An 11,799-nucleotide genomic window follows, 5' to 3' on the forward strand; every position below is an offset into this window, starting at 1 on the left:
CAGTTTTCCATGGGGTATTTTGTATGGGGAAAACCGACCCATGCCCGTATCTCCGTACCTAAGCGTCTGACGGTCTTGGACCCCTTTAGGTAAAAGTTGCATTCCGTCGAGCTGATCATTTCACTAGAACATCGCGAAACGATCCGACGACTCCTTCTGGGAGTTTTCGGGGTCGGAAGGTTTTCTGGGACTTAGTCTCTGGAGCAACATTTCTGAAGCTCGGCACGAGCAACCACGCACGTGTCTTATATCTCCGTAAGTAAGCGTCTGACGGTCTTGGACACCTTTAGCAAAAAGTTGCGCTCTATCGAATGGAACATTTCACTAGAACACCACGAAACGATCCGACCACTCCTTCGACCTGTTTTGGGGTTTTGCAGTTTTCCATGGGGTATTTTGTATGGGGAAAACCGACCCATGCCCGTATCTCCGTACCTAAGCGTCTGACGGTCTTGGACCCCTTTAGGTAAAAGTTGCATTCCGTCGAGCTGAACATTTCACTAGAACATCGCGAAACGATCCGACGACTCCTTCTGGGAGTTTTTGGGGTCGGAAGGTTTTCTGGGACTTAGTCTCTGGAGCAACATTTCTGAAGCTCGGCACGAGCAACCACGCACGTGTCTTATATCTCCGTAAGTAAGGGTCTGACGGTCTTGGACACCTTTAGCAAAAAGTTGCGCCCTATCGAATGGAACATTTCACTAGAACACCACGAAACGATCCGACCACTCCTTCGACCTGTTTTGGGGTTTTGCAGTTTTCCATGGGGTATTTTGTATGGGGAAAACCGACCCATGCCCGTATCTCCGTACCTAAGCGTCTGACGGTCTTGGACCCCTTTAGGTAAAAGTTGCATTCCGTCGAGCTGAACATTTCACTAGAACATCGCGAAACGATCCGACGACTCCTTCTGGGAGTTTTTGGGGTCGGAAGGTTTTCTGGGACTTAGTCTCTGGAGCAACATTTCTGAAGCTCGGCACGAGCAACCACGCACGTGTCTTATATCTCCGTAAGTAAGGGTCTGACGGTCTTGGACACCTTTAGCAAAAAGTTGCGCCCTATCGAATGGAAAATTTCACTAGAACACCACGAAACGATCCGACCACTCCTTCGACCTGTTTTGGGGTTTTGCAGTTTTCCATGGGGTATTTTGTATGGGGAAAACCGACCCATGCCCGTATCTCCGTACCTAAGCGTCTGACGGTCTTGGACCCCTTTAGGTAAAAGTTGCATTCCGTCGAGCTGAACATTTCACTAGAACATCGCGAAACGATCCGACGACTCCTTCTGGGAGTTTTTGGGGTCGGAAGGTTTTCTGGGACTTAGTCTCTGGAGCAACATTTCTGAAGCTCGGCACGAGCAACCACGCACGTGTCTTATATCTCCGTAAGTAAGGGTCTGACGGTCTTGGACACCTTTAGCAAAAAGTTGCGCCCTATCGAATGGAAAATTTCACTAGAACACCACGAAACGATCCGACCACTCCTTCGACCTGTTTTGGGGTTTTGCAGTTTTCCATGGGGTATTTTGTATGGGGAAAACCGACCCATGCCCGTATCTCCGTACCTAAGCGTCTGACGGTCTTGGACCCCTTTAGGTAAAAGTTGCATTCCGTCGAGCTGAACATTTCACTAGAACATCGCGAAACGATCCGACGACTCCTTCTGGGAGTTTTTGGGGTCCGAAGGTTTTCTGGGACTTAGTCTCTGGAGCAACATTTCTGAAGCTCGGCACGAGCAACCACGCACGTGTCTTATATCTCCGTAAGTAAGCGTCTGACGGTCTTGGACACCTTTAGCAAAAAGTTGCGCTCTATCGAATGGAACATTTCACTAGAACACCACGAAACGATCCGACCACTCCTTCGACCTGTTTTGGGGTTTTGCAGTTTTCCATGGGGTATTTTGTATGGGGAAAACCGACCCATGCCCGTATCTCCGTACCTAAGCGTCTGACGGTCTTGGACTTCTTGAGGTAAAAGTTGCATTCCGTCGAGCTGAACATTTCACTAGAACATCGCGAAACGATCCGACGACTCCTTCTGGGAGTTTTTGGGGTCCGAAGGTTTTCTGGGACTTAGTCTCTGGAGCAACATTTCTGAAGCTCGGCACGAGCAACCACGCACGTGTCTTATATCTCCGTAAGTAAGGGTCTGACGGTCTTGGACACCTTTAGCAAAAAGTTGCGTCTTATCGAATGGAACATTTCACTAGAACACCACGAAACGATCCGACCACTCCTTCGACCAGTTTTGGGGTTTTGCAGTTTTCCATGGGGTATTTTGTATGGGGAAAACCGACCCATGCCCGTATCTCCGTACCTAAGCGTCTGACGGTCTTGGACCCCTTTAGGTAAAAGTTGCATTCCGTCGAGCTGAACATTTCACTAGAACATCGCGAAACGATCCGACGACTCCTTCTGGGAGTTTTTGGGGTCCGAAGGTTTTCTGGGACTTAGTCTCTGGAGCAACATTTCTGAAGCTCGGCACGAACAACCATGCACGTGTCTTATATCTCCGTAAGTAAGGGTCTGACGGTCTTGGACACCTTTAGCAAAAAGTTGCGTCTTATCGAATGGAACATTTCACTAGAACACCACGAAACGATCCGACCACTCCTTCGACCTGTTTTGGGGTTTTGCAGTTTTCCATGGGGTATTTTGTATGGGGAAAACCGACCCATGCCCGTATCTCCGTACCTAAGCGTCTGACGGTCTTGGACCCCTTTAGGTAAAAGTTGCATTCTGTCGAGCTGAACATTTCACTAGAACATCGCGAAACGATCCGACGCCTCCTTCTGGGAGTTTTTGGGGTCCGAAGGTTTTCTGGGACTTAGTCTCTGGAGCAACATTTCTGAAGCTCGGCACGAGCAACCACGCACGTGTCTTATATCTCCGTAAGTAAGGGTCGGACGGTCTTGGACACCTTTAGCAAAAAGTTGCGCTCTATCGAATGGAACATTTCACTAGAACACCACGAAACGATCCGACCACTCCTTCGACCTGTTTTTGGGTTTTGCAGTTTTCCATGGGGTATTTTGTATGGGGAAAACCGACCCATGCCCGTATCTCCGTACCTAAGCGTCTGACGGTCTTGGACCCCTTTAGGTAAAAGTTGCATTCCGTCGAGCTGAACATTTCACTAGAACATTGCGAAACGATCCGACGACTCCTTCTGCGAGTTTTTGGGGTCGGAAGGTTTTCTGGGACTTTGTCTCTGGAGCAACATTTCTGAAGCTCGGCACGGGCAACCACGCACGTGTCTTATATCTCCGTAAGTAAGGGTCTGACGGTCTTGGACACCTTTAGCAAAAAGTTGCGCCCTATCGAATGGAACATTTCACTAGAACACCACGAAACGATCCGACCACTCCTTCGACCTGTTTTGGGGTTTTGCAGTTTTCCATGGGGTATTTTGTATGGGGAAAACCGACCCATGCCCGTATCTCCGTACCTAAGCGTCTGACGGTCTTGGACCCCTTTAGGTAAAAGTTGCATTCCGTCGAGCTGAACATTTCACTAGAACATCGCGAAACGATCCGACGACTCCTTCTGGGAGTTTTTGGGGTCGGAAGGTTTTCTGGGACTTAGTCTCTGGAGCAACATTTCTGAAGCTCGGCACGGGCAACCACGCACGTGTCTTATATCTCCGTAAGTAAGGGTCTGACGGTCTTGGACACCTTTAGCAAAAAGTTGCGCTCTATCGAATGGAACATTTCACTAGAACACCACGAAACGATCCGACCACTCCTTCGACCTGTTTTGGGGTTTTGCAGTTTTCCATGGGGTATTTTGTATGGGGAAAACCGACCCATGCCCGTATCTCCGTACCTAAGCGTCTGACGGTCTTGGACCCCTTTAGGTAAAAGTTGCATTCCGTCGAGCTGAACATTTCACTAGAACATCGCGAAACGATCCGACGCCTCCTTCTGGGAGTTTTTGGGGTCGGAAGGTTTTCTGGGACTTAGTCTCTGGAGCAACATTTCTGAAGCTCGGCACGAGCAACCACGCACGTGTCTTATATCTCCGTAAGTAAGGGTCTGACGGTCTTGGACACCTTTAGCAAAAAGTTGCGCCCTATCGAATGGAACATTTCACTAGAACACCACAAAACGATCCGACCACTCCTTCGACCTGTTTTGGGGTTTTGCAGTTTTCCATGGGGTATTTTGTATGGGGAAAACCGACCCATGCCCGTATCTCCGTACCTAAGCGTTTGACGGTCTTGGACCCCTTTAGGTAAAAGTTGCATTTCGTCGAGCTGAACATTTCGCTAGAACATCGCGAAACGATCCGACGACTCCTTCTGGGAGTTTTTGGGGTCCGAAGGTTTTCTGGGACTTAGTCTCTGGAGCAACATTTCTGAAGCTCGGCACGGGCAACCACGCACGTGTCTTATATCTCCGTAAGTAAGGGTCTGACGGTCTTGGACACCTTTAGCAAAAAGTTGCGCTCTATCGAATGGAACATTTCACTAGAACACCACGAAACGATCCGACCACTCCTTCGACCTGTTTTGGGGTTTTGCAGTTTTCCATGGGGTATTTTGTATGGGGAAAACCGACCCATGCCCGTATCTCCGTACCTAAGCGTCTGACGGTCTTGGACCCCTTTAGGTAAAAGTTGCATTCCGTCGAGCTGAACATTTCACTAGAACATCGCGAAACGATCCGACGACTCCTTCTGGGAGTTTTTGGGGTCGACTTGTGCGCAACCCCGACCTTCAGGATTTTGCTCTACGGAAGGGGGTGCACAAAAGTGTTCGTAATCAACCTCGGATTGTACTTTTCATCATCTAGGGGCACCGTAGGGACCGAAAAAAGTGGTTTCGCATGATAGTCCACCTCGACCCATGTCGACCCTTGCGCGACCCCGACCTTCAGGATTTTGCTCTACGGAAGGGGGTCGACTTGTGCGCAACCCCGACCTTCAGGATTTTGCTCTACGGAAGGGGGTGCACAAAAGTGTTCGTAATCAACCTCGGATTGTACTTTTCATCATCTAGGGGCACCGTAGGGACCGAAAAAAGTGGTTTCGCATGATAGTCCACCTCGACCCATGTCGACCCTTGCGCGACCCCGACCTTCAGGATTTTGCTCTACGGAAGGGGGTCGACTTGTGCGCAACCCCGACCTTCAGGATTTTGCTCTACGGAAGGGGGTGCACAAAAGTGTTCGTAATCAACCTCGGATTGTACTTTTCATCATCTAGGGGCACCGTAGGGACCGAAAAAATTGGTTTCGCATGATAGTCCACCTCGACCCATGTCGACCCTTGCGCGACCCCGACCTTCAGGATTTTGCTCTACGGAAGGGGGTCTACTTGTGCGCAACCCCGACCTTCAGGATTTTGCTCTACGGAAGGGGGTGCACAAAAGTGTTCGTAATCAACCTCGGATTGTACTTTTCATCATCTAGGGGCACCGTAGGGACCGAAAAAAGTGGTTTCGCATGATAGTCCACCTCGACCCATGTCGACCCTTGCGCGACCCCGACCTTCAGGATTTTGCTCTACGGAAGGGGGTCTACTTGTGCGCAACCCCGACCTTCAGGATTTTGCTCTACGGAAGGGGGTGCACAAAAGTGTTCGTAATCAACCTCGGATTGTACTTTTCATCATCTAGGGGCACCGTAGGGACCGAAAAAAGTGGTTTCGCATGATAGTCCACCTCGACCCATGTCGACCCTTGCGCGACCCCGACCTTCAGGATTTTGCTCTACGGAAGGGGGTGCACAAAAGTGTTCGTAATCAACCTCGGATTGTACTTTTCATCATCTAGGGGCACCGTAGGGACCGAAAAAAGTGGTTTCGCATGATAGTCCACCTCGACCCATGTCGACCCTTGCGCGACCCCGACCTTCAGGATTTGGCTCTACGGAAGGGGGTCTACTTGTGCGCAACCCCGACCTTCAGGATTTTGCTCTACGGAAGGGGGTGCACAAAAGTGTTCGTAATCAACCTCGGATTGTACTTTTCATCATCTAGGGGCACCGTAGGGACCGAAAAAAGTGGTTTCGCATGATAGTCCACCTCGACCCATGTCGACCCTTGCGCGACCCCGACCTTCAGGATTTTGCTCTACGGAAGGGGGTGCACAAAAGTGTTCGTAATCAACCTCGGATTGTACTTTTCATCATCTAGGGGCACCGTAGGGACCGAAAAAAGTGGTTTCGCATGATAGTCCACCTCGACCCATGTCGACCCTTGCGCGACCCCGACCTTCAGGATTTTGCTCTACGGAAGGGGGTCGACTTGTGCGCAACCCCGACCTTCAGGATTTTGCTCTACGGAAGGGGGTCTACTTGTGCGCAGCCCCGACCTTCAGGATTTTGCTCTACGGAAGGGGGTGCACAAAAGTGTTCGTAATCAACCTCGGATTGTACTTTTCATCATCTAGGGGCACCGTAGGGACCGAAAAAAGTGGTTTCGCATGATAGTCCACCTCGACCCATGTCGACCCTTGCGCGACCCCGACCTTCAGGATTTTGCTCTACGGAAGGGGGTCTACTGGTGCGCAACCCCGACCTTCAGGATTTTGCTCTACGGAAGGGGGTGCACAAAAGTGTTCGTAATCAACCTCGGATTGTACTTTTCATCATCTAGGGGCACCGTAGGGACCGAAAAAAGTGGTTTCGCATGATAGTCCACCTCGACCCATGTCGACCCTTGCGCGACCCCGACCTTCAGGATTTTGCTCTACGGAAGGGGGTGCACACTTGTGCGACACCGACCTTCAGGATTTTGCTCTACGGAAGGGGGTGCACAAAAGTGTTCGTAATCAACCTCGGATTGTACTTTTCATCATCTAGGGGCACCGTAGGGACCGAAAAAAGTGGTTTCGCATGATAGTCCACCTCGACCCATGTCGACCCTTGCGCGACCCCGACCTTCAGGATTTTGCTCTACGGAAGGGGGTGCACACTTGTGCGACCCCGACCTTCAGGATTTTGCTCTACGGAAGGGGGTGCACAAAAGTGTTCGTAATCAACCTCGGATTGTACTTTTCATCATCTAGGGGCACCGTAGGGACCGAAAAAAGTGGTTTCGCATGATAGTCCACCTCGACCCATGTCGACCCTTGCGCGACCCCGACCTTCAGGATTTTGCTCTACGGAAGGGGGTCGACTTGTGCGCAACCCCGACCTTCAGGATTTTGCTCTACGGAAGGGGGTGCACAAAAGTGTTCGTAATCAACCTCGGATTGTACTTTTCATCATCTAGGGGCACCGTAGGGACCGAAAAAAGTGGTTTCGCATGATAGTCCACCTCGACCCATGTCGACCCTTGCGCGACCCCGACCTTCAGGATTTTGCTCTACGGAAGGGGGTCGACTTGTGCGCAACCCCGACCTTCAGGATTTTGCTCTACGGAAGGGGGTGCACAAAAGTGTTCGTAATCAACCTCGGATTGTACTTTTCATCATCTAGGGGCACCGTAGGGACCGAAAAAAGTGGTTTCGCATGATAGTCCACCTCGACCCATGTCGACCCTTGCGCGACCCCGACCTTCAGAATTTTGCTCTACGGAAGGGGGTGCACAAAAGTGTTCGTAATCAACCTCGGATTGTACTTTTCATCATCTAGGGGCACCGTAGGGACCGAAAAAAGTGGTTTCGCATGATAGTCCACCTCGACCCATGTCGACCCTTGCGCGACCCCGACCTTCAGGATTTTGCTCTACGGAAGGGGGTCGAATTGTGCGCAACCCCGACCTTCAGGATTTTGCTCTACGGAAGGGGGTGCACAAAAGTGTTCGTAATCAACCTCGGATTGTACTTTTCATCATCTAGGGGCACCGTAGGGACCGAAAAAAGTGGTTTCGCATGATAGTCCACCTCGACCCATGTCGACCCTTGCGCGACCCCGACCTTCAGGATTTTGCTCTACGGAAGGGGGTCGACTTGTGCGCAACCCCGACCTTCAGGATTTTGCTCTACGGAAGGGGGTGCACAAAAGTGTTCGTAATCAACCTCGGATTGTACTTTTCATCATCTAGGGGCACCGTAGGGACCGAAAAAAGTGGTTTCGCATGATAGTCCACCTCGACCCATGTCGACCCTTGCGCGACCCCGACCTTCAGGATTTTGCTCTACGGAAGGGGGTCGACTTGTGCGCAACCCCGACCTTCAGGATTTTGCTCTACGGAAGGGGGTGCACAAAAGTGTTCGTAATCAACCTCGGATTGTACTTTTCATCATCTAGGGGCACCGTAGGGACCGAAAAAAGTGGTTTCGCATGATAGTCCACCTCGACCCATGTCGACCCTTGCGCGACCCCGACCTTCAGGATTTTGCTCTACGGAAGGGGGTCGACTTGTGCGCAACCCCGACCTTCAGGATTTTGCTCTACGGAAGGGGGTGCACAAAAGTGTTCGTAATCAACCTCGGATTGTACTTTTCATCATCTAGGGGCACCGTAGGGACCGAAAAAAGTGGTTTCGCATGATAGTCCACCTCGACCCATGTCGACCCTTGCGCGACCCCGACCTTCAGGATTTTGCTCTACGGAAGGGGGTGCACACTTGTGCGACCCCGACCTTCAGGATTTTGCTCTACGGAAGGGGGTGCACAAAAGTGTTCGTAATCAACCTCGGATTGTACTTTTCATCATCTAGGGGCACCGTAGGGACCGAAAAAAGTGGTTTCGCATGATAGTCCACCTCGACCCATGTCGACCCTTGCGCGACCCCGACCTTCAGGATTTTGCTCTACGGAAGGGGGTCGACTTGTGCGCAACCCCGACCTTCAGGATTTTGCTCTACGGAAGGGGGTCTACTTGTGCGCAGCCCCGACCTTCAGGATTTTGCTCTACGGAAGGGGGTGCACAAAAGTGTTCGTAATCAACCTCGGATTGTACTTTTCATCATCTAGGGGCACCGTAGGGACCGAAAAAAGTGGTTTCGCATGATAGTCCACCTCGACCCATGTCGACCCTTGCGCGACCCTGACCTTCAGGATTTTGCTCTACGGAAGGGGGTGCACAAAAGTGTTCGTAATCAACCTCGGATTGTACTTTTCATCATCTAGGGGCACCGTAGGGACCGAAAAAAGTGGTTTCGCATGATAGTCCACCTCGACCCATGTCGACCCTTGCGCGACCCCGACCTTCAGGATTTTGCTCTACGGAAGGGGGTCTACTTGTGCGCAACCCCGACCTTCAGGATTTTGCTCTACGGAAGGGGGTGCACAAAAGTGTTCGTAATCAACCTCGGATTGTACTTTTCATCATCTAGGGGCACCGTAGGGACCGAAAAAAGTGGTTTCGCATGATAGTCCACCTCGACCCATGTCGACCCTTGCGCGACCCCGACCTTCAGGATTTTGCTCTACGGAAGGGGGTCGAATTGTGCGCAACCCCGACCTTCAGGATTTTGCTCTACGGAAGGGGGTGCACAAAAGTGTTCGTAATCAACCTCGGATTGTACTTTTCATCATCTAGGGGCACCGTAGGGACCGAAAAAAGTGGTTTCGCATGATAGTCCACCTCGACCCATGTCGACCCTTGCGCGACCCCGACCTTCAGGATTTTGCTCTACGGAAGGGGGTCGACTTGTGCGCAACCCCGACCTTCAGGATTTTGCTCTACGGAAGGGGGTGCACAAAAGTGTTCGTAATCAACCTCGGATTGTACTTTTCATCATCTAGGGGCACCGTAGGGACCGAAAAAAGTGGTTTCGCATGATAGTCCACCTCGACCCATGTCGACCCTTGCGCGACCCCGACCTTCAGGATTTTGCTCTACGGAAGGGGGTCGACTTGTGCGCAACCCCGACCTTCAGGATTTTGCTCTACGGAAGGGGGTGCACAAAAGTGTTCGTAATCAACCTCGGATTGTACTTTTCATCATCTAGGGGCACCGTAGGGACCGAAAAAAGTGGTTTCGCATGATAGTCCACCTCGACCCATGTCGACCCTTGCGCGACCCCGACCTTCAGGATTTTGCTCTACGGAAGGGGGTCGACTTGTGCGCAACCCCGACCTTCAGGATTTTGCTCTACGGAAGGGGGTGCACAAAAGTGTTCGTAATCAACCTCGGATTGTACTTTTCATCATCTAGGGGCACCGTAGGGACCGAAAAAAGTGGTTTCGCATGATAGTCCACCTCGACCCATGTCGACCCTTGCGCGACCCCGACCTTCAGGATTTTGCTCTACGGAAGGGGGTCGACTTGTGCGCAACCCCGACCTTCAGGATTTTGCTCTACGGAAGGGGGTGCACAAAAGTGTTCGTAATCAACCTCGGATTGTACTTTTCATCATCTAGGGGCACCGTAGGGACCGAAAAAAGTGGTTTCGCATGATAGTCCACCTCGACCCATGTCGACCCTTGCGCGACCCCGACCTTCAGGATTTTGCTCTACGGAAGGGGGTGCACAAAAGTGTTCGTAATCAACCTCGGATTGTACTTTTCATCATCTAGGGGCACCGTAGGGACCGAAAAAAGTGGTTTCGCATGATAGTCCACCTCGACCCATGTCGACCCTTGCGCGACCCCGACCTTCAGGATTTTGCTCTACGGAAGGGGGTGCACACTTGTGCGACCCCGACCTTCAGGATTTTGCTCTACGGAAGGGGGTGCACAAAAGTGTTCGTAATCAACCTCGGATTGTACTTTTCATCATCTAGGGGCACCGTAGGGACCGAAAAAAGTGGTTTCGCATGATAGTCCACCTCGACCCATGTCGACCCTTGCGCGACCCCGACCTTCAGGATTTTGCTCTACGGAAGGGGGTCGACTTGTGCGCAACCCCGACCTTCAGGATTTTGCTCTACGGAAGGGGGTCTACTTGTGCGCAGCCCCGACCTTCAGGATTTTGCTCTACGGAAGGGGGTGCACAAAAGTGTTCGTAATCAACCTCGGATTGTACTTTTCATCATCTAGGGGCACCGTAGGGACCGAAAAAAGTGGTTTCGCATGATAGTCCACCTCGACCCATGTCGACCCTTGCGCGACCCTGACCTTCAGGATTTTGCTCTACGGAAGGGGGTGCACAAAAGTGTTCGTAATCAACCTCGGATTGTACTTTTCATCATCTAGGGGCACCGTAGGGACCGAAAAAAGTGGTTTCGCATGATAGTCCACCTCGACCCATGTCGACCCTTGCGCGACCCCGACCTTCAGGATTTTGCTCTACGGAAGGGGGTCTACTGGTGCGCAACCCCGACCTTCAGGATTTTGCTCTACGGAAGGGGGTGCACAAAAGTGTTCGTAATCAACCTCGGATTGTACTTTTCATCATCTAGGGGCACCGTAGGGACCGAAAAAAGTGGTTTCGCATGATAGTCCACCTCGACCCATGTCGACCCTTGCGCGACCCCGACCTTCAGGATTTTGCTCTACGGAAGGGGGTCTACTTGTGCGCAACCCCGACCTTCAGGATTTTGCTCTACGGAAGGGGGTGCACAAAAGTGTTCGTAATCAACCTCGGATTGTACTTTTCATCATCTAGGGGCACCGTAGGGACCGAAAAAAGTGGTTTCGCATGATAGTCCACCTCGACCCATGTCGACCCTTGCGCGACCCCGACCTTCAGGATTTTGCTCTACGGAAGGGGGTCTACTTGTGCGCAACCCCGACCTTCAGGATTTTGCTCTACGGAAGGGGGTGCACAAAAGTGTTCGTAATCAACCTCGGATTGTACTTTTCATCATCTAGGGGCACCGTAGGGACCGAAAAAAGTGGTTTCGCATGATAGTCCACCTCGACCCATGTCGACCCTTGCGCGACCCCGACCTTCAGGATTTTGCTCTACGGAAGGGGGTCTACTTGTGCGCAACCCCGACCTTCAGGATTTTGCTCTACGG

Source organism: Anopheles nili (assembly GCF_943737925.1).
Source record: "Anopheles nili chromosome X unlocalized genomic scaffold, idAnoNiliSN_F5_01 X_unloc_1, whole genome shotgun sequence".
Classification (NCBI taxonomy): Eukaryota; Metazoa; Arthropoda; class Insecta; order Diptera; family Culicidae; genus Anopheles; species Anopheles nili.